The following is a 23,446-nucleotide window of genomic DNA, read 5'->3' as shown; positions in this document are numbered from 1 at the left end:
CAGGCCTACCTCAAGAAACAAGAAAAATCTCAAATAAACATCTTAATCTTATATCTAAAGGAACTAGAAAAAGAAGAAAAAATAAAATCCAAGGTGAGTACAAGGAAGGAAATAATAAAGATATAAATGAAATAACTGAAATAGAGAGTAAAAACAATAGAAAAGATCAATGAAACTAAGAGCTGATTCTTTGAAAAAATAAAGAAAATTAATAAACCTTTAGCCAGACTCATTAAGATTAAAAAAAGAGAGGACCCAAATAAATAAAACCAGAAACAAAAAAGAAGTAACAGTTGACACCACAGAAACATAAAAGATTATGAGAATACTATGAAAAACTATATGCCAACATATTAGAAAACCAAGAAAAAATGGATAAATTCCTATAAACATATAATCTTCCAAAACTGAATCTAGAAGAAATGGAAAATCTGAACAGTTACTAGTAATGAAATTGAATTGATAATCAAAAAACTCCAAACACACAAAAGACTAGAACCAGATGTATTCACAGGTGAATTCTACCAAACATTTAAGGAAGAGTTAATATCTATCCTCCTCAAGCTATTCCAAAAAATAGAAGAGGAAGGAATGCTTCTAAATATATTCTATTAGGCCAGCATTACCTTGAAACCAAAACCAGACAAAGACACTACAAAAAAAGAAAACTACAGGCCAATATCCCTGATGAACAAAGATGCAAAATCCTCAACAAAATATTAGCAAACCACATTCAACAAAACATTAATAGGATCATTCATCACGACCAAGTGGGATTTATTCTGGGGAAGCAAGGATGGTTCAATATTCAAAATCAATGTGACACATAACATTAACAAAACAAATAATAAAAGTCATATGATCATCTCAATAGATGCAGAAAAATCATTTGACAAAATTCAATTAATGTTTACAATAAAAACTCTCAACAACATGAGTTTAGAGGGAACATACTTCAACATAATTAAGATCAATATATGAAAAACTAAGGGCTAACATCATACTCGTAAAAAACTGAGAGCTTCTCCTCTAGGATCAGGAGCAAGACAAGTATGTCAATTCTTGCCACTTTTATTCAATATAGTACTGGAAGTCCTAGCCACAGCAATTAGATAAGAAAAATAAATAGAAGACATCCATATTGGTAAGAATGAAGTTAAATTGTCACTATTTGCAGATGACATGAGACTATACATAGAAAATCCTAAAGACTCCATCAAAAGACTATCAGAAATAATAAGTGAATTCAGTAGAGTTCCAGGATACAAAATTAATACACAGAAATTTGTTGTGTTTCTACACACTAACAACAAAGTAATAGAAGGAGAAATTAAGAATACAATTCAACTGTACCAAAAAGAATAAAATACCTAGGAATAAACCTAACCAAGAGGTGAAAGATCTGCATTCTGAAAACTACAAAACACTGATGCAAGAAATTGAGGAAGACACAAACAGATGGAAAGGTAATTCCATGCCCATGAATTGGAAGAATTAAGACTGTTAAAATTTCCATACTACCCATTGCAAACCCTATCAAAATACCAACAACATTTTTCATAGAAATAGAACAAACAATATTAAAATTGGTGTGGAACCACAAATGACCTGAATAGTCAAAGCAATCTTGAGAAAGAAGAACAAAACTGGAGGTATCACAATTCCAGATTTCAAGATATACTACAAAGCTGGAGTAATCAAAACAGCATGGTATTGGCATAAAAATAGACACATAGATAAATGAAACAGAATAGAGAGCTCAGAAATAAACCCATGCACATATGGTCAGTTAATCTGTGACAAAGGAGGCAAGGCATATACAATGGGGAAAAGACAGTCTCCTCAATAAATGGTATTGGGAAAACAGAACAACTACATGCAAAAGAATGAAACTGGACCCCTTCCTCGCACCATACAAAACAACAAACTTAAAATGAATTAAAGACCTACATGTGAGACCTGAAACCATAAAAATTCTAGAAAACATAAGCAATAATTTTTTTATCATCAACTGCAGAAACATTTTTCTCAGGCAAGGGAAATAGAAAAAAAAAAATACTGGGACTGTATCAAAATAAAAACTTTTGCACAGTGAAGAAAACCATCAACAAAATGAACAGGTAATCCACTGAATGGGAGAAGATATTTGCAAGTGTTATATCTGATAAAGGGCTAATGTCCAAAATATAAAGAGAACTTATACAACTCAACATCAAAAAAACTCCCAAACAATCCAATTAAAAAATGGGCAGAATACATAAATAGATGTTTTCCCAAAGACAACAAACAGATGACCAACAGATACATGAAAAGATGCTTAATGTCACTAATCACCAGGGAAATGCAAATAAAAATCACAATGAGCTATCACTTTACACCTAACAGAATGGCTAAAATCAAAAAGACAAGAAATAACAAGCATGGGTTAAGAATGTGGAGAAAAAGGAACCCTTATGCCCTGTTGGTGGGAATGTAAATTGATGCAGCCACCATGGAAACAGTATGGAGTTTCCTCAAAAAACATAAAAATAGAAATGCTATATGATCCAAGAATTCCACCCAAAGAAAACAAAAACAACAATTTGGAAAGATAGAAGCACCTCAATGCATATTGCATCATTATTTATAATAGCTAAGACATAAAAGCAACCCAAGTGTCCATTGATAGATGAAGATAAAGAAGAGGTGGCATGTAATACACACACACACACACTTATACACACATAGTGGAATACTACTCAGCCATGAAAAAGAATTGAGATCTTGCCATTTACAACAATGTGGATGGACCTAGAGGGTATTATGCTAAGTGAAATAATCCAGACAGTGAACAAAAAATACTGTATCATTTCACTTACATGTGAAATCTAACAAATGAAACAAATGCATAAACAAAAACCAAACTTCATTATTTCAAGTTTTCATAACAAGGTAGTGTTGTTTAGGCACCTGGAAAATTAAATTACAGAGAACACATGGTGGAGAAATAAGATACTACACAAATTACATCTCCCGCGGCATGAAATGATGGTTTCCATAAAATAGTACAAGGAACTCACAAATTTACCTGGATTTCTTCAACCACAAATGAATATGTTGCTGACGCTTAAAAAAACAAAACAAAACAACTCCCAGTGTGAGGAGCAGAAAAAGAATGAAGAAAAAGAAACAGAACCTAAGAGACCTGTGGGACACCATCACTTATACCACCATAAGCATAATAGGAACTCTAGAAGAAGAGAGAAGAGAGGGCAGAAAGAACATTTGAAGAAATATTGACTGAAAATAAAATATAGCAATCTACATATTTAAGAACCAGGACAAATTACAGAAGGACAAATGTAAAGACCGCCACACTGAGACACATTATAATCCAACTGTTGAAAGACAAAGACAATGACTATTCCAAACCATGTGACAGACTTGTCATAGGCAAGCAGTCCTCAATGCAGCAAATTTCTCATCAGAAACCATGGAGGCCAGAAAGGAATGAGAGGACATTGTTGAAGTGCTGAAAGAAAACAAAAACAAAAACAAAAAACCTCCAAACTAAGAATCCTCTGTCAAAACTGTCCTTTAAAAGTGAAGGAGAAACTAAGACATTCTTGGGGGCGCCTGGGTGGCTCAGTCGTTAAGCGTCTGCCGTCGGCTCCGGTCAGGATCCCAGGGTCCGGGGATCAAGTCCCACATCGGGCTCCCTGTTCCACGGGAAGCCTGCTTCTCCCTCTCCCACTCCCCCTGCTTGTGTTCCCTCTCTCGCTGTGTCTCTCTGCCAAATAAATAAATAAAATCTTAAAAAAAAAAAGAACTAAGACATTCTTGGACAAATAAAAGCTGAGGAAGTTCATTGCTACTAGATTGGCTCTACAAGAAATGCTAAAGGAAATCCTTCAGTAAAATGAAAGGAACTTGAAGCCTTACAAAGAAATGAAGAACTCCAGTAAAGGTAACTGCACAATTAAATATAAAAGCTAGTCATTTTGTAACTCCTCTTTTTATTTCCCATATGATTTTAAAAATAAATGTAAAACCAATCATTATAAAAGTGGGACCTGAGAATTTACATTTCTATCAAGTTCCCAGGGGATGCTGATGCTGCTGGTCCAGGGACCACACTTTGAGAACAGCTATTCTATAGGATGCTTCTCTGGCAGAATGGAAGTAGTTCTAGTTCAGATTAGTGATTTGCCCTTCAATTTTGGAACCTGATATCTGTGTAATTATAGTCATCCCAGGGGTGCTTGGGTGGCTCAGTTGGTTAAGCATCTGTCTTTGGCTCATGTTGTGACCCCAGAGTCCTGGGATCAAGCCCCACATCAGGCTCCCTGCTCAGTAGGGAGACTGCTTCTCCCTTCCCCTCTGCCTGCTCCCCCTGCTTGTGCTCTCTCTCTCTCTGCCAAATAAATATTTAAAAAAAAGAAAATCATCCCAGACATCCATCTAGATGCAAATCTGGCAAAAAAAAAAAAAAAAAAGAAACCCAACACATTTCACCTCAACTTACGATCAGCCACCCCACAGCTCTTATTTTCTGTTCCCAAATATGATTGAAAATTAAGTTAAATTATGACTTGTTAATACTCCTTAACTGCATACAGCAGGGCAGTACTCCTTGTTTTCACCACAAACAGTTCTTTTGCCCCCTTTTAAATCCTTGTAATGCTACTCCCACCCAATCTCTTTACCAATATACCCCTAAAATATAAGCACTTGAGGAGTATCTGATACAAAGGAAGGAAAGCTTTCCTGCTTTTCCGCGATCCCTTTCCTGTAAAGCCAGTTGCTTCTCTTCTTCCTCAGTGACACTGACAGGGGCCACTGTGTTACTTTGTGATAATTTCTTTCAGGTTTCCTAGTCACTATCCTTTTGCTAACTCCACCACTCACTCGGACACTTTGCCCCCCACTCTCGTTAGTTCTTCCTCTCTTTCCTGAGAAATAGATAAGTAGTCTCAAAAAGATTTACTGACTTAACTCTGTATGTTGCAACTCCGTCCTCTGGAAATTGTAGAGGTGCTGCTTGCTTGAGTACTTTATTAAAGGAGAATATTCCTTTTGTTGAGTGAATGCTTGTATTATGAACAGATTGACTACAGAGTAACTTCAGTTTAAAACCCAATGAAAACATAAATACGTTTTACTCCAGAACACTCAACTGCTTCCCTTTTATTTGCTGGCCTGGTCATGAGCAAATTCATACAGTCACTAACTACACACTGACTCCAAAACCCAGAGTTTGTTAAAGCTGCCTTCTCTTTCCATTTTTATTTCTATTCCTCTGTTTAGGGAAAGGACTTTCACATGCACAGACAAGGATGTGGATGGGGAACACAATTTGACATATTATGGCTCTCCTGGGACCATTAAAATTCTATCTCCTCCTTTTCCCTGATACTCTCCAAAGGGTTTCCTTTGGCCATGACAACAGAATTGCCAATTTCAGTTTTCTGCCTTCAGAATTTCTTCCAGTCTCCATGGGCCAATGGCCTTTGATTTTCTACTCTTGGAGATTTCTGTCAGACAAGGCTGTTTGCTGATGCATTTCTATAGGGGGGAGAGAGGAAATCCATCCTGACTTCAGAAGAGCCTTTAAATTAGAGTTTCAAATCCAAGTTGAAGTTGTTCATTTTTCCTTGGCAAAATTCCACGTTACTGGGAGGCAGGTATAGGAGGAAGCAGCCTGGGCCTCCCATTTTTGTTGTTTGTTCTGTTTCCCAGAGATCCACTTTCATGTTTTGAAAACTTTAACAGTAAAATCAAATTTACCAGGAAAGACAACACTCTGAAAACAAAAGAGCCAGAGGAAAGCAGATAGCTTTCTTTGCGATGGGGTTTTACCAAATTTTCCTGATTATGTTTGATTTTGACTTTAAAAGCCACCAGAGATTGCTGTGTTTATTTTCCATGTTTCCATTTCTAACACATGACCATCATTTGGGTGAAAAAATCAGAATTATTTCTTGCTCCTTGGAGCAAACTCCTCTTCTACTACTATGGAAGTGAGGTAAAACAGGCCACATTCATGATCAAAACCGAGAACGTGCATGGAATAATGCTATTTTGTATAAGCTTGTATTCCTCAATTTTTTTAACTCTTTACTGAAGCATAATACACATAGAAAAAGGCATAAAATATAAACCTACATCTTAATGAATTATCACACAGGGAACACCTGTGTGCTCACCAAGAAATCGAGCGTAGCCAATCATTCTTATATCCCCCCCACTTGCCATTCCTCCCCTCCTTCCCAAAGGTAATCACTAGCCTGACCTCTGCTTATATAACTCAGTTTTATCTGTTTTTGAACTATATATACATTGAATCTTATAATGTGTTCTCTTGTGTCTGATTTCTTTCACTCAGTAGCATATTTGTGAGATATACCCATGTTTTGTGTTATAGTAATTCATTAATTTTCATTACTGCATACAATTTTGTTGATAATTATGCATGCTTTACTTATCCGACCTAATGTTGAATGATATTAGGGTTGTTTCCTGTTCAAGGCTCACACTAGTAATACTACTATGACATTCTTATACATGTTCTTGGTGCACACATGTGTGCATTCCTGCAGGATATATACCACAGTGGAATGGCTGGGTTACAGAGAATCTGTGCATACAACTTTATTAAATAATACAAAAGATTTCCAAAATGGCCACAACCAATTTATACCCCCACCAGTAGGGTATGAGGTTTGAGGGTTCCTGTTATTCTACATCTTTGTCAACAACTTAGTATTTTTGTCCCCAGATGAAGGGGTCCTTCCCCTTAATGCCAAACTAACATCTATTGAGGTTCCATTTTGTATAACTACAGGAAGATCAGACTTTTTATGAGTTCTCCCCAATAATTTCAGAGATTCTCCAGAGATTGTTAACATGTCTTATAGATCTTTCATGGTTGTCAACTTGGCCAACATCTACCTTCTTTTAGGCCATTCCTTCACCTCCTGCACGTCACCTCTTGCCATCATATGTCCCTCAAGGTCCCTTTGAGGAAATACAGGGAAAGACACTATTCCAGTGGGGGAATTTGGTGAGGACCTTGCAAGAAAGAGCGGTTTAGAGGATAAGGAATGAGTGATGGATTCTAAAAGTGGTGATACTTGTCCATATTAAAAAGTAACTGGAGGATAGGTGAGTGGAACCGATTTTAGGTAGACACTAGAGGTTTAAGAATCTTCCAGTTGATTTACCTGGGACCTCTGCCTTACACCTTGATATTTAGTTCCTGTGACCCCACTAGACTTTCCTAGTTCTCCTGGTTGGGGGTGGGCATTCCTCTTTTCAATGTTGCCATTAAATTTGGGCAAGAGGGACCCCAGTCCTGGGCCTACTACTCCTGTTCTGGACTTCCTCAGGCTATACTTCATCCCATAGGGCAAGGAGTGCTCAGGGTCAAGAAAACAAAAACTCCTTCTATAATATGCCCCAGGCACACAGCACCTTAGAATCACTTGTCCAAACAGATTAAAGCCCACTTTCAAAGAATGTGTGTGCTTCATCACTGGGCCTATCTTTCTGAGGCAGACACGACCTGGTTGTAGAACCACAGGCCCAGATGGCTGAGGAATGGCTGACTACGAGGGTGTGGATAGCATCTGGATATGAAAGCTGGGTTGACCCCAGGTATGTGTCCAAGTCCTTTCACCCTTCTGAATTGAGCTGGGGGTAAGGAGAGAGAGGGAAAGAGCTGAGGAGCCAAGAGCTGGACCAACTCTCTGTCTGTGCCATCATACAGTAGCATAGAACTCTGAGGAGTTTGAGAATTTTGAATTCAAATCTGGCCTTCCAAGTTTTTAGGAAGGTATATTTGTCAAGGCAGGAGGATAAAACATCTTTAATTTAATAGTTTTTTCAAGGAATTTATTACAACTTTTAAGTATTTAGACACATGTGAGGGCCTACATTTACCCTGGTTCTGGGCCCTATAAATGTTAGTGAGGTCTTGCTTCTTATTTCAACCTCTACACCTCTGTTGCCTGCTCCAGCTTGATTCTGGCTTCTAGCTCTGGAATCTTCCACTTAATCCCTAGCTGATATTAATTAATTCCTGGTAACATTCTCAAGCCCCTCTACTATTGATTTGGCTTCTCAACTCTTTCTAAAGCATATGGTGGCTGAGATTGTCACCCTGCACCTCAAGCTTCAAGGGTTCTAATATGTCTCTTGATTAATACTGAAGAATATCTTTCCCTTTTTTCCCCTCCATCTAATCACTAAGAAAAATTTTCAGGCTTTCCAATTAGTCAAAGAAACATCTGTAAGATGAAGCATTGTAAGATGAAGAGCTACCCTTCTCTCTAATGACTTGGATGGATCAAGAGAAAACAACCCCCATTATCAAGAGTCTTTCCCAGATAACACATCACAATAAATACTCCAAAGTTAAGTTTTTATTACTTGGTGTATCTGAAAGTTGGAGAAAATCCCTGGGTTGATTTTCAGGAAGACTGAAGCTTAAGGGAAAATGTTGAACATCATATAAAAGAAATTTTGGCTCAACAATCTAATCTCACTGCAAATAAGTAATTGCACTAGCTCTGGGCACCTAAAATAATAGAAAATACAGAAGAAAGAATCAGCAAAATGACTTGACATATATATTAATTTTCCCCTTTAAAATTATGAAGGATTGGATTATTTACATATTAAGATAAAACTATTTTCATGCTAGCGGCAGGATTCATTTTTATGAGAGAACAGTGTTAAACACCTTTGACTTTCTCCACTGTGGAAGAGAAAGGTGATCTGAATAGGTTAGGAAAAAAAAAAAGTGGAGAGGTGGTCTGGGATTTTTTAAGTTCCAGGAGCAGTCTGAGAAGGAAGAAAGAAATGGAAAAATGGAAAACAAGCTGGAGGGTGGACAGAGGACTGAGGATGAAAGTCAGCCAGCAAGAACTCCTCTGAGGTGGGAATGGTGAGAATGTTGGCAATGGCTGAGAGGTATCTCAGACTAAGATTCAACTGCAAATTTTCTCCTATCCTTTGCAATATTCTTCTCCTGTTTTCCCTCTACAAATTTTTGAATGAAATATTTCTACAGAGAACTGTTTTGTATAAGGCGTAATTGGGGGAATCAAGAATGAAAAACTATGCTTATTTATATTAATATAAGATGAAAGCAAATATCAATCATAAGAGAGAAACACAAATGAAATGGAAAATTCTACAGAGGCAAGAAATAAGGTATGACTCAGAGAAACGTAATCTCCTTTAGGATCCCTGGAAACACTGCTGGCAATGCTCTGTTTCCCATCATTTGTGGGACAAGTGCCAAGCTATCTGAATATAAATGATGAAGGGAAGGTGGTTCTGCAAGGCTGGAGGATTTGGGGACAGCGCATGATGGTGCCTGTGCCATCCTTACAAATTCAGGCTGTCTTTAATCTGGAGAAAGATTTTTATAGAGACAGTACATATAGAATTAATTAGAAATTACTGAATTATTGATAGAACATAAAGTTTCAAAACTAATAGGCTGAGTAAAGGAAATGATGTATTTATATGGGCATTAGTCAACAGGTGTTGTACATTTTCTCTGTTCTCAGCATTGCACCTGTGCTGTGAGAAACACAAAAGACATGTCAGAGACAGTTCCTGCTCTATAGAAGGTAATGAATGACCTCACTGATATGAGGAATTCTTAATCTCAGGAAACAAACTGAGGGTTGCTGGAGTGGTGGGGGTGGGAGGGATGGGGTGGCTGGGTGATAGACACTGGGGAGGGTATGTGCTATGGTGAGTGCTGTGAATTGTGCAAGACTGTTGAGTCACAGACCTGTACCTCTGAAACAAATAATACATTATATGTTAAAAAAAAAAAAAAAAAGAAGAAGAAGAAGAAGAAGATAGCAGGAGGGGAAGAATGAAAGGGGGGAAATCAGAGGGGGAGACGAACCATGAGAGACAATGGACTCTGAAAAACAAACTGAGGGTTCTAGAGGAGAGGGGGGTGGGAGGATGGGTTAGCCTGGTGATGGGTATTAAAGAGGGCACGTACTGAATGGAGCACTGGGTGTTATACGCAAAGGATGAATCATGGAACACTACATCAAAAACTAATGATGTAATGTATGTGATTAACATAACAATAAAAATTTTTTTAAAAAGAAGGTAATGAATGATGAAGTCACAGGAAGCATTAAGAGGATAGGGTGCTCAAGCGTGGGCTGTAAAGGTCATGGGAGTTCAGAGAAAGAAAAGATCAGCTGAGACACAAGCATCCAGAGAGAATGAGCTGTGGCTGAGGGAGGGCTAGGCCCAAAAAAAGGACTGGGAGACGTTGTGACCTTGCAGGTTGAGGAAACAGCACACACACAGGCACAGATGCAGGCATTCGGTATGGCCAGGAGCACCATATTCACTACAAAATGAATGAGTTGACCTGAGTAGATGGTTGTTCCCCAAGGGGAGAGTTCTGAGCTGCTACTTTTTGTGGAGACAGGGAAGATAATGGAGAACTTTGAAAGACCAGGCTGGGGACAATGTATATCATTGAGCCACATGAAGGAAACTAAATAAATGTAATTTTATTTATGTAAACTCTATGCCCAACGTGGGGCTCAAACTCACAACCCTGAGATCAAGAGTCGCAGGCTCTTTGAACTGAGCCAGCCAGGCGCCCCAACAAATGGCATTTTAGAAATATTTGCCTGAAAGCAGGCAACAGGATGGCTATATAAATGAGAAACTGGAGGCAGGAAGAAATAATGGCCCTAATTGGGCATGAGTAATGCGTGACCAGACAAAATTGTGGGATCACAGTGTAGTCAAAGGATCTTAAGATTTTTTCCACATTTTAAGCCCCAGCTCAATTTAGCATTATACCTTTGAAAGCCTTCCCCACATAAAAATACACCATTTAATAGATCCTGCTCTAGTTTAAGCTGTTTTCAGTCTGACACAAGTGTCCATCCCACTTTGTAACAGAAAACCCTTTAAAGAAATTCACTTCCCATTTTGGTAACTTTCAGGCTCATGCATTCTTATAAGCTGGAGAGAACCAACCTATTTCCTACAGGACTCGTGCATTATATTACCTTCCATAGGAAAAGTGAAGATTACAATTCATTATTATTTTGTGGTTTCTACAGTCACAGAGTGTATGAGATGATGACAATGTGTGATGTCAGGTGTCTTGATGCAAACAGGCTCTTGTTGGTGGCCAGGATGGTGACAGCTGTGGTGGGTTTGCAGTGTTATGGGAAGCTTGATGAATGAATACAAAACGTATAACTGGTATTGTCTAAGTGATTGTGACATAATTTACGCCCCGACTGTGAAACTGCAATTAACCAATAAATCTGGGCCAAAGGAAGGAAATCCCAGATGTCGGACCATTCTGCAAACCAAGTACACAGGCCTCAGTGAATTTATGATCTCTCTGTCTCTGACTCCTATCTCCCATTTTGGAGATTAGTTCCTCTCTTTAATTCTATCCCACAAAATGTGCAAGCTCAAACTGCCTCAAACCTTCTTCATCATTAATCCTCAGATTAATTTCAGCATTTGAAAATGCTAAGATGCCAGAACTTTAAAAAAAATATGACTTTGCTGTCTGTTTTATTAATCACTAGTACCTTTGTCTCCGGAGATAAGTGCAACATTAATCAGAAATTCAGGGAAGCATTTTCCATGTTGATTTAAGTGGGTTTCTGGGGTCACTTACAAAAAAACATAAAACATTCACTCATTATTCTGTATATATTAAGTTGCTAAAAGGTTATTTCTCATTTTATGATCTTATAATTCAAGCTATAGTTTTAGTCCTTAATTAAAGTAGGATTAGGAAACACAGCAGCTTCTCATTTATAGGAAAAAATAGGCTTTACTTATATTTACATGAAATTGTTTTAAAAGTGCAAATAGTAGAGGGTAAGGGAAAATTTGAAAATGTATCCAGTGCACCACAGTCTCACAGAAAAAATATTTAACAAATAAATGAATGAAAGAAAAATTTCATGGAGATATTAGCTGTAGACTTCTGTGTTAAGTTTAGCAAAGCTAAGCCTCAGGATGCTAGTTTTTTTCTCTTCAGCTGCCAAATGTAACTTGGGTATCACTGGTGATTTATCTAAAGCAGCAGGGTATCCAACAGGTATAGTTGTTGGAATAAAGATAATTTAATGAGTACAACTGCACTAATAAAATAGTTAAGTATAAGCATTCATCACCAGAAGAGTTTCTGTTTCTGTTTCATTTCTAATGAAGAGTACAGAGGGAGGATTATTTATCTCTAGGCATCAATTTAATTAAAAGTTAATGGGAATAGTTTTAGGTTCTGCCTAGAAGAAATTTGGTGACTTTTCATTTTATCCAACTTCAGTTCCAGCACCATCTTTCTCATGAGCCTCATTGAGTCCTCATTGGGAGGGTGTTCTATCCTGTCTTACTGTTTATAAAACCAAGCAGCTCAGAGAGTTGCCAGCAATCAGTGATAAGTGCCTCACCCTGTGGTTTTGTGCAAGACACTGAGACAGTGCTTCTGCAGACTTTGAGTCATTGTTCAGATCAATTAGGATTTCAGAGTATCGCTATCAGAGATGTTTCCCATGTGTTTGTGTTCCTGGAAATACCTATCATGACACCAGTAGTTAGTACTGAATAAATGCTTATGGAGTGAAGGGGTCATTGCAGGTTTTTATGTCTATTTGGCTTTGGGTCTTTCTTTTTTTTTTCTCTACACATAGAAGGAAGGGACTGCAGTAAGTGATTAGAATAATTTGATACTTAAAAAACTCAAAGGTTGAAGCAATGACATATAATATTGTCTACTGGGTAAACCTTCAACACCAAAGTTATCTCTGGTTATGGTGTAGGATTGTTAGAAGTTTTGAGGGACTTCTAATCTTTGCCAAAGGCCCAAGTGATGCACAACTAGCTTCTTTCTCTAGCTGTGTGACTTTAATCTTAACTTGTTTGCCTACATATGGGAAAAGAACAAGCCATGTTACAGTTTGTTTACAAGCCAAGAAGACTAGACATACTTTCATTCTATCTTCATTAGTGAAGATTTTTATTCTGCTCTATTTTATGCTTTGAAAAAATTTAAAGACATAAAATATGAAGCAGGAGAGGCAGAATAACATAGCAGATAAGAACTGGAAAACTTAGGCCCAAATATGGCTCTGCTGCATGACCTTGAGTAAATTACTTAATTTCCCTATAGCCTGAGTTTCTCATTTGAAAAGGGAATGATGATACTATTACTTAACTCAGAGGATATTGTGAGGATTGAATGAGATATATAAAATATCTAGATAGGATAGCGCACATAATAAATTATATGTAAGTACCAGCCATTTGGTATTGAGCTTTATAGTAAGTGTAGATGTTGGGGAGAATAACTCACTTACTAAAAACTGCAACAACTTTATGAATATGAGCATATTGTATGCCAGAACATTATACAGGAGAGGTAAATTCCAACAACACTCATAAAAGAAAAAATATTTTACAAATCTATACTTATTTAACTTTACTATTCTAAAATCAGAGATATTGGTGGCATGTTAATTGGGAAAAAATTCCAGGGAGAGTTCCAATAGACAATGACTTAGAACAGTGATTTTCTTTTCTTCCTTTTTTTTTTTTAAGATTTTATTTATTTATTTGTCAGAGAGAGAGAGAGAGCCTAAGCGGGGGTGGGGGGGGAGCAGCAGGCAGAGGGAGAAGCAGGCTCCCCACTGAGCAAGGAGCCCAATGCAGAACTTGATCCCAGGATGCTGGGATCATGACCTAAGCTGAAGGCGGATCCTTAACCGACTGAGCCACCCAAGCATCCCAAAACAGTGATTTTCAACCCTGGTTCACATTAGAATCTCTTGGGGAAGCCTGTTACTTCATACTGGGGGCCCAGGCTTCTGCATTTTTGAGGAAATTCCTACGTGACTCCAATGTAAAATGAAGACAGAAAGACAGAGAATGAAAGGGGAGCCAAGATCTGGGTCTGGGGTGAAAATGGGAGTTGGATAAACTGTTCAGGCATTTGGAATCACAGTGAATTTCACTCAGCATTACCAAGCCACAAAATTAGAATAGTCCATTCAAGTTAGATCAATCCATAAACTTGTTACTGTATATTTCTGTTTGGGGTTCACATTTAAAGGTATTTTCAAATCTATAATCTTTTGGTTTGACACAGGGTGAGAGGTTTCTATAAAGGAAGGGAAAGCCCTAAGCAGGAACTCTTTCCTCATGATGCATGTTACTTTCAAGACCATTAACATGTCCCATTTTCTTATGGTTAGATGCTATGTACACACACACACACACACACACACACACACGTGCACTTTTTCCAAGTCCTTCGGGAGTAGATGCTTCAAAGTCCTGAGAAAAAAATCAATCAAAATAAACCAAAATTTAGTCCATTCCCAGCACCTACGCCTCTCTTGTTAAACCACGTTGGTAAGATGAGGCAGAGACAAAACAAGGAAAAGGTTTAATGTGGTGAGCGAGCATATTCAAACTTTGCAAAAGTCTGAAAGCCTGAACTGGATTTCTGGACCTTTACAAGTGATGCTGATGAAATTAAAACAACTTGTCTCATTTACTGGCATCAGACCCCATCCAAAAGACAAAGAGTTTTCCTGAAAACTTGATCAAAATTAAAGTTGCTTCATAAGGAGAGATTTTGAAAATAGTGGAGAAAACCTGACACCAGGCATATTCACTTTCCATTTATTTGAAAGAGTGGGTCAGTGTACTATATGTTGGCTAACTGAACATAACAAAAAAGAAAAAGAAAGAAAAATAGTGGGTCAGAATTTGGAAAGATGGAAAGTGAAGATGTATCTTTTGAAATTTGGTCTTACCCAAGTCCCAGAATGGAGCTATTTCATTCCCAGTACTCAGTGTTCCCCATTTTAGCTCAATTGTACACATCTGTAACCAATTAACCCAGTACAGCGTCCCCCCTTATCCACAGGGGTACATTCTAAGACCCACCCCAGTGGATGCCTGAAAAAATGGATTAGGACCAAACCCTAGATATACTCTGTTTTTTCCTATGTATACATACTTGTGATGAAATTTAATTTATAAATGAGGTACAGTAAGAGATTAACTAATAATAAAATAGACAATTGTAATATACTGTAATAACGGTTATGTGAATATGGTCTCTCTCTCTCTCAAAATATCTAACTGTGCTGTACTCACCCTTCTTGGGAAGTTATAAGATGATAAAATGCCTACATGATGGGAGGAAGTGAGGTGAATGATGTGGGCACTGTAGCATAGCATTAAGGCTACTACTGACCTTTTTTTTACCCTAAAGATTTATTTATTTATTTAAGAGAGGGAAAGAGAGAGAGGGAGAACACACATGAGTGGGGGGGAGGGGCAGAAGGAGAGAGAGAAAGAATCCTTAAGCAGATTCCCTGCTGAGCACAGAGCCCAATTAGGCGGGGCTCGATCCCAGGACGCTGAGATCATTACTTGAGCTGAAATCAAAAGCTGGCAACTTAACGAACTGAGCCACCCACATGCCCCTGCTACTGACCTTCTGAGGAGATGTCAGGAAGAGGATCTTCTGCTTCTAGACTGCAATTGACCATGGTAACTGAAACTACGAAGAGAAAACCATGGATAAGGGAGGACTTCTGTATCATATTTTTAACAAGCTTTTGTTTCCTCTCCAATTGTGATACTATTACACTAGAAGTTACACTGGAAATTTAAATTATTATTTTAAGTTCATCTGTGTCAGACTATTCCTGGACTACTTATTTTATGACATTGATTTATATCTTTATTTTGCATTAGTATCAAGCTCGGTAATCATATTTCTCAGATGTATTTTGATATCTGACAGGATGACTTCCCTAACCTTCCTCTTCTTTTTCAATATATACCCGGCTAAGCCCAGATGTCCACTGACTGAATGGATGTGGTATATATATATATATATATATATATATATATATATATATATATATATATACATACAATGGAATATTACTCAGCCATCAAAAAGAATGAAATCTTGCCATTTGCAATGACATGGGTGGAACTAGAGTGTATTATGCTCAGTGAAACACGTCAGTCAGAGAAAGACAAATACCATATGATTTCACTCATATGTGGAATTTAAGAAACAAAACTGATAAACATAAGGGAAGGGGGAAAAAAAAAAGAGGGAGGCAAACCATAAGAGACTCTTAACTATAGAGAACAAACTGAGGGTTGATGGATGGGAGGTGGGCGGGGCTTGGGCTAAATGGATGATGGGGATTAAAGAGGCCATTTGTGATGAGCACTGGGTGTTATATGTAAGTGATGAATCGCTAAATTCTACTCCTGAAACCAATATTATACAATAACTAACTCGAATTTAAATAAAAACTTGAAACCAAAAAAAAAATAAAGCTCATAAATATACACATACACACACACACAGATAGCTATTTTACCTATTGGTTAACTAGGATTACTTAAAATTGATCAATAATGCTTAAAAACCTTGTTAGGATGCCTCCCAAAATAGACTAATAAATTTTTTGAAACAATGAATGTTTTCATTATTACATCTGCCAGTCAGAGAACATGGTACACTTCTATAGTTTTTAGTTGCTCATGCCTCTCAGTAAAGTGTAGTTTTCTTATTGTTTAGGAGATTTCTGGCTGCTTGATGATTTTTGGTGCTACGGTAAAAGTCATTTTCTAATTAGTTATTGTTGGCATAAATGAGTTTTCTCTTTAGATAACCACATGATTTGAGAATAATTGAAAAGTATCTTCTTTCAATAAATTTACCTCTTATTTCTGTTATGTGTCTTACATTACCTAAAACTTCTGGTACATGCTGGACAATAAGACTCTAGAAGGCACCTTGGTTTTCTTCTGAGTTTTATTGGAACAATTTCTAGCATTTCCATTTTAACTTTGATGTTGTCTATGGTTTAAAGTAGATATTCTTTATGTTATCTTATGTAAAACTATCTGGGACAACCAGTCTCCAAGACTCCCCTAATGGTTCTTGCCTTCTGGTATTCACACCTCTGCATAGTCTCCTCCCATTTTGAAGAAGACTGACCTAAGTAACTAAGAGGGATATTATAGAAATGATGTCTTGTGATTTCTGGGTTCCCAAAAGGCTTTGAGGCTTCTGCCTGGTAATTTTTCCCTGATCACTCACTCTGAGGGAAACCAGCTGCTGTGTAGTGAGAACACTCAAGCAGTGCTAGAGTGGTGAGAAGCTGAGGCCTCCTGTCAACAGCCAGCACTAACTTGCGAGGCATGTGAGTAAGCCGCCACAGAAGCAGATACTCTGGCCCCAATCTAGCCTTCAGATGACTGCAGCCCTGGCTGATATCTGGACTGTGACCTCATGAAAAACCCTGAGCCAGAGTCATCCAACTTAGCCACACCTGAATTCCTGACCTGCAAAAACTTTGTGAGATAATAAATGTTTATTGTTTTAAACTGTTAATTTTGGGGTAAATTTGTTTTGCAGCAATAGATAGCTCACATACTTCCAAAATTAAATTTGAAAGAATTTCTTTCCATCAGTAATGGTAACAATGATATTAAATGCCTTTTCAATATCTACTGTGACAGTTCATTTTTTTCTTCTTATTTGATCTATCAAAGTTGATGTTTCATTTCATTAGCTTGCCTAATATTAATCCATTCTTTTCTTCCCTTATAAGACCTTCTTAATTATGGCAGATTATTATTTTCTAGTGATTTATTTGGAATTTTCTTTATGAATTTTAACAAATGAGATTGGCCTATAACTTTCTATTTTTTTTTAATTTTATTTTATTATGTTAGTCACCATACAATACATCATTAGCTTTTGATGTAGCGATCCATGATTCACCCAAGGCTCCATGCAGTATGTGCCCTCCTTAATACCCATCATCGGGTTAACCCATTCCCCCACCCCCCTCCCCTCTAAAACTCTGTTTGTTTCTCAGAGTCCATAGTCTCATGGTTTGTCTCTCCCTCTGATTTCCCCCCCTTCATTTTTCCCTTCCTTCTCCTAATGTCCTCCATGCTATTTCTTATGTTCCACAAATAGTGAAACCATATGATAATTGACTTTCTCTGCTTGACTTATTTCACTTAGCATAATCTCCTCCAGTCCCATCCATGTTGATGTAAAAGTTGGGTATTCATCCTTTCTAATGACTGAGTAATATTCCATTGTATATATGGACCACATCTTTTTTATCCATTCATCTGTTAAAGAGCATCTCGGCTTTTTCCACAATTTGGCTATTGCAGACATTGCTGCTATGAACATTGGGGTGCTTATGGCCCTTCTTTTCACTACATCTGTGTCTTTGGGGTAAATACCCAGGAGGGCAATTGCTGGGTCATAGGGTAGCTCTATTTTTAATTTTTAGGAAGCTCCACACTGTTTTCCAAAGTGGCTGTACCAACTTGCATTCCCACCAACAGTGTAAGAGGGGTCCCCTTTCTCCACAACCTCTCCAACATTTGTTGTTTCTTGCTTTGTCAATTTTTGCCATTCTAACTAGTGTAAGGTGGTATCACAGTGTGGTTTCGATTTGAATTTCCCTGATGGCTAATGATGATGAACATTTTTTCATGTGTCTGTTAGCCATTTGCATGTCTTCTTTGGAGAAGTGTCTGTTCATGTCTTCTGCCCATTTTTTGACTTACTTGTTTTTTGGGTGTTGAGTTTGAGAAGTTCTTTATAGATCTTGGATACCAGCCCTTTATCTGTAGTGTCATTTGCAAATATCTTCTCCCATTCTGTGGGTTGCCTCTTTGTTTTGTTGACTGTTTCCTTTGCCGTGCAGAAGCTTTTTATCTTGATGAAGTCCCAAAAGTTCATTTTTGCTTTTGTTTCACAAGCCTTTGGAGATGTATCTTGAAAGAAGTTGCTGTGGCCGATGTCAAAGAGATTACTGCCTATGTTCTCCTCTAGGATTTTGATGGATTCCTGTCTCACATTGAGGTCTTTCATCCATTTTGAGTTTATCTTTGTGTATGGTGTATGAGAATGGTCGAGTTTCATTCTTCTGTATATAGCTGTCCAATTTTCCCAGCACCATTTATTGAAGAGACTGTCTTTTTTCCATCGCATATTTTTTCCTGCTTTGTCAAAGATTATTTGACCACAGAGTTGAGGGTCCATATCTGGGCTCTCTACTCTGTTCCACTGGTCTATATGTCTGTTTTTGTGCCAGTACCATGCTGTCTTGGTGATCACTGCTTTGTAATATAGCTTGAAATCAGGCAACGTGATGCCCCCAGCTTTGTTTTTCTTTTTCAACATTTCCTTGGTGATTCGGAGTCTTTTCTGATTCCATACAAATTTTAGGATTGTTTGTTCCAACACACTGAAAAATGTCATTGGAATTTTGATCGGGATGGCATTGAAGTATAGATTGCTCTGGATACAATAGACATTTTAACAATGTTTATTCTTCAGATCCATGAGCATGGAATGTTTTTCCATCTTTTTGTGTCTTCTTTGATTTCTTTCATGAGTGTTCTGTAGTTCCTAGAGTATAGATCCTTTACCTCTTTGGGTAGGTTTATTCCAAGGTATCTTATGGTTTTTGGTGCTATTGTAAATGGAATCATTTCTCTAATTTCTCTTTCTACAGTTGCACTGTTAGTGTATAAGAAAGCAACTGATTTCTGTGCATTGATTTTGTATCCTCCCACATAACTGAATTGCTGTATGAGTTCTAGTAATTTGGGGGTGGAGTCTTTTGGATTTTCCACATAAAGTATCATGTCATCTGCGAAGAGAGAGAGTTTGACTTCTTTGCCAATTTGAATTCCTTTTCTTTCTTTTTGTTGTCTGATTGCTGTTGCTAGGACTTCTAGTACTATGTTGAACCACAGTGGTGAGAGTGGGCATCCTTGACGTGTTCCTGATCTTAAGGGAAAGGCTCTCAGCTTTTCCCCATTGAGGATGATATTCGCTGTGGGTTTTTCATAGATGGATTTTATGAACTTGAGGAATGTTCCCTCTATCCCTATACTCTGAAGAGTTTTAATCAGGAAAGAATGCTATATTTTGTCAAATGCTTTTTCTGCATCAATTGAGAGGACCATATGGTTCTTCTCTCTCCTCTTATTAATGTGTTCTATCACATTGATTGATTTGTGAATGTTGAACCACCCTTGCATCCCTGGGATAAATCCCACTTGGTCGTGATAGATGATCTTTTTAATGTATTGTTGGATCCTATTAGCTAGGATTTTGTTGAGGATTTTGGAATCCATATTCATCAGGGATATTGGTCTGAAATTCTCCTTTTTGATGGGGTCTTTGCCTGGTTTGGGGATTAAGGTAATGCTGGCCTCATAGAATGAGTCTGGAAGCTTTCCTCCTGTTTCTATTTTTTTAAACAGCTTCAGGAGAATAGGTATTATTTCTTCTTTGAATGTTTGGTAGAATTCCCCAAGGAATCCATCAGGCCCTGGACTCTTGTTTTTTGGGAGGTTTTTGATCAAAGCTTCAATCTTGTTACTGGTTATTGGCCTATTCAGGTTGTCAATTTCTTCCTGTATCAGTTTTGGGAGTTTCCAGGTTTCCAGGAAGGCATCCATTTCTCCCAGGTTGCTCAATTTATTGGCATATAGTTGTTGATAATAATTTCTAATAATTGTTTCTATTTCCTTGGTGTTAGTCATGATCTCTCCCCTTTCATTCATAATTTTATTAATTTGGGTCCTTTCTCTTTTCTTTTGGATAAGTCTGGCCAGTGGTTTATTGATCTTATTAATTCTTTCAAAGAACCAGCTTCTAGTTTCATTGATCTGATCTACTGTGTTTCTAATTCATTGATCTCTACTCTAATCTTAATTATTTCTCTTCTAATGTGTGGCTTAGGCATCGTTTGTTGCTTTTTCTCTAGTTCTTTAAGGTGGAAAGTTAGTTGGTGAATTCAGGATTTTTCTATTTTCTTTGAGTGAGGCTTGGATGGCTATGTATTTCCCCCTTAGGACGGCCTTTGGTCCCATAGGTTTGGGACCGATGTGTTTTCATTCTCATTGGTTTCCATGAATTGTTTAAGTTCTTCTTTGATTTCCTGGTTGACCCAAACATTCTTGAGCACAGTGGTCTTTAGCTTCCAAGTGTTTGAATTTCTTCCAATTTTTTTCTTGTGATTGAGTTCCAGTTTTAAAGCATTATGGTCTGAGAATATGCAGGGAATAATCTCAACCTTTTGGTATTGGTTGAGAACTGATTTGTGACCAGTTATGTGGTCTATTCTGGAGAAAGTTTCATGTGCACTCGAGAAGAATGAGTATTCTGTTGTTTCAGGGTGGAATGTTCTGTATATACCTATGAGGTCCATCTGGTCCAGTGTGTCATTCAAAGCTCTTGTTTCTTTGTTGATTTTCTGCTTAGATGATCTGTCTATTGCTGAGAGTGGAGTATTGAGGTCTCCTACAATTAACGTATTGTTATCAATATGACTCTTTATTTTGGTTAACAGTTGGCTTATGTAGATGGCTGCTCCCATGTTGGGGGCATAGATACTTACAATTGTTAGATCTCTTGTTGGATAGACCCTTTAAGAATGATATAGTGTCCTTCTGTGTCTCTCACTACAGTCTTTAGTTTAAAATCTAGTTTGTCTGATCTAAGAATTGCTACCCCAGCTTTCTTTTGAGGTCCATTGGCATGGAAGATGGATCTCCATCCCTTCACTTTCAGTCTGGATGTACCTTTAGGTTCAAAATGAGTCTCTTGTAGACAGCATGTGGATGGGTCCTGTCTTTTTATCCAATCTGCAACGCTGTGCTGTTTTATGGGAGCATTTAGGACATTCACGTTGAGAGTGATTATTGAAAGATATGAATTTACTGTCATCATGTTGCCTGTGAAGACCTTGTTTTTATAGATTGTCCCTGTAAATTTCTGTTCTATATCACTTTTGGGGTCTTTATCCTTTTATAGAACCCCCCTTAATATTTCTTGCAGGGCCAGCTTAGTGGTCATATATTCTTTCAGTTTCTGCCGGTCTTAGAAGCTCTGTATCTCTCCATCCATTCTAAATGAGAGCCATGCCGGATAAAATATTCTTGGCTGCATGTTCTTCTTGTTTAGTACCCTGATTATGTCTTGCCAGCCCTTTCTGGCTTGCCAGGTCTCTGTGGATAGGTCTGATGCTATTCTGATGTTCCTCCCTCTGTACATAAGGAATCTCTTCCCCCAACTGCCCTTAAAATGGTTTCCTTGGTTCTAAGATTTGTGAGTTTTACTATTACATGCCAGGGCATTGGCCTGTTTTCCTTGATCTTGGGAGGGGTCCTCTCTGCCTCTAGGACACGAATGTTTGTTTCATTCCCCAGATTAGGGAAGTTCTCAGCTACGATTCGCCCAAATATATCTTCTAGTCCTCTTTCTCTCTCCACCCCCTCAGGGATCCCAATAATTCTGACATTGGAACGTTTCATGGTGTCGCTTATTTCTCTGATTCTATTTTCATGGATTTTGAGTTGTTTTTCCCTGGCCTCCTCTTTTTCCTTCTTGTCTATTAATTGGTCTTATAGATCACTAATTCGTTCTTCTGCCTCGCTTACCCCTAGCTGTTAGATTATTTAGATTAGATTGGATCTCATTGATAGCATTTTTAAGTTCTGCCAATTCAGCTTTCATTTCTGCCCTTAGAAACTCTATGTTGCCATTAATCGATTTCTCCATTCTAGCTATTGTCTTCACAATTGCTACCCTGAATTCCATCTCCGACATCTTGGTTTCTCTGTAACGATTTGTAAATCTGTGGTATAAGTCATAGTCTCAGTCTTTCCTCTTTTGGGGGTTCCTCCTTCTAGTCATTCTGTTGAGGGGTGGTTGAGGGAATGTATATAGTCCAAATTATTGACCACAACCCAAGCTAGATGCACCTGTTTCATAGGGACCTTATGGTTGCTGGCCTCTTGTTCTCCCAGTCTGTCTTCTCAGGGAGGGACCTGCCGCACTGTTACTCAGGCAACCCTGTTTGGGCAGAGTTGCCCTGCCCCATGTGGTAGGTGATGGGCTCAGTGAAGACGGTTTTTTGGGGCTTTTGTTCTCTGGTGGCTTTCCCTTGTGGCTTTCCGCGTCTCTTCCAAGAGTCAGGGTAGAAGAGATTGTTTCCAACCTTCTGCCTCAGAGCAGAGAGATCGCAGTCTGTTCTTCAGTGAGCTCTCCAGGCCACACTATCTCCGTTTCTGTCTGTGCTGCTATAAACTGCAGCATCCTGGGTTGTGCATCCCTCAGCAATGCTCCCAGTCCTCGCTTCCAGGTCTGGGCACGTCTCTGCCCTTTGTGTTTTTTAAAACTGCCAGCCACCCCCAGTTCCCATGCAGGGCCCGCCACTCCAGTTTCAATCCAGGGGGCTGCCCTAAGGTCTTTTCCCCATTGCTACTGGTCTGCGAGTCTGTGCCCAGTCCCCAGCGTGGGAGGCTATTGCTCACCGGCAGTGTAGGATCCTAACAGCTCAGCTCCCTC

The 23,446-nt window shown here is 38.2% G+C and overlaps 1 protein-coding gene across 8 annotated transcripts in view; it reads right to left on the bottom strand.

The window, feature by feature from the left end:
- Positions 1–23,446, bottom strand: part of LOC118521761 (uncharacterized) — a 479,907-nt gene that overhangs the window by 135,707 nt on the left and 320,754 nt on the right. For 2 of the 8 annotated variants that reach the window (XR_013447021.1, XR_013447023.1), the window contains exon 5: positions 15,515–15,580. The exons of 5 other annotated variants lie outside the window; for them this stretch is intronic. The gene's annotated coding sequence lies outside the window, so the exon portion shown is untranslated. Of the gene's footprint in view, positions 1–15,419; positions 15,581–23,446 lie in introns of those variants that run through there. One more of the 8 variants, XM_078070498.1, reaches the window with a different exon arrangement.

Source organism: Halichoerus grypus, chromosome 4 (genome assembly GCF_964656455.1).
Source record: "Halichoerus grypus chromosome 4, mHalGry1.hap1.1, whole genome shotgun sequence".
Classification (NCBI taxonomy): Eukaryota; Metazoa; Chordata; class Mammalia; order Carnivora; family Phocidae; genus Halichoerus; species Halichoerus grypus.
This window is presented reverse-complemented; position numbering and strand designations above follow the sequence as displayed.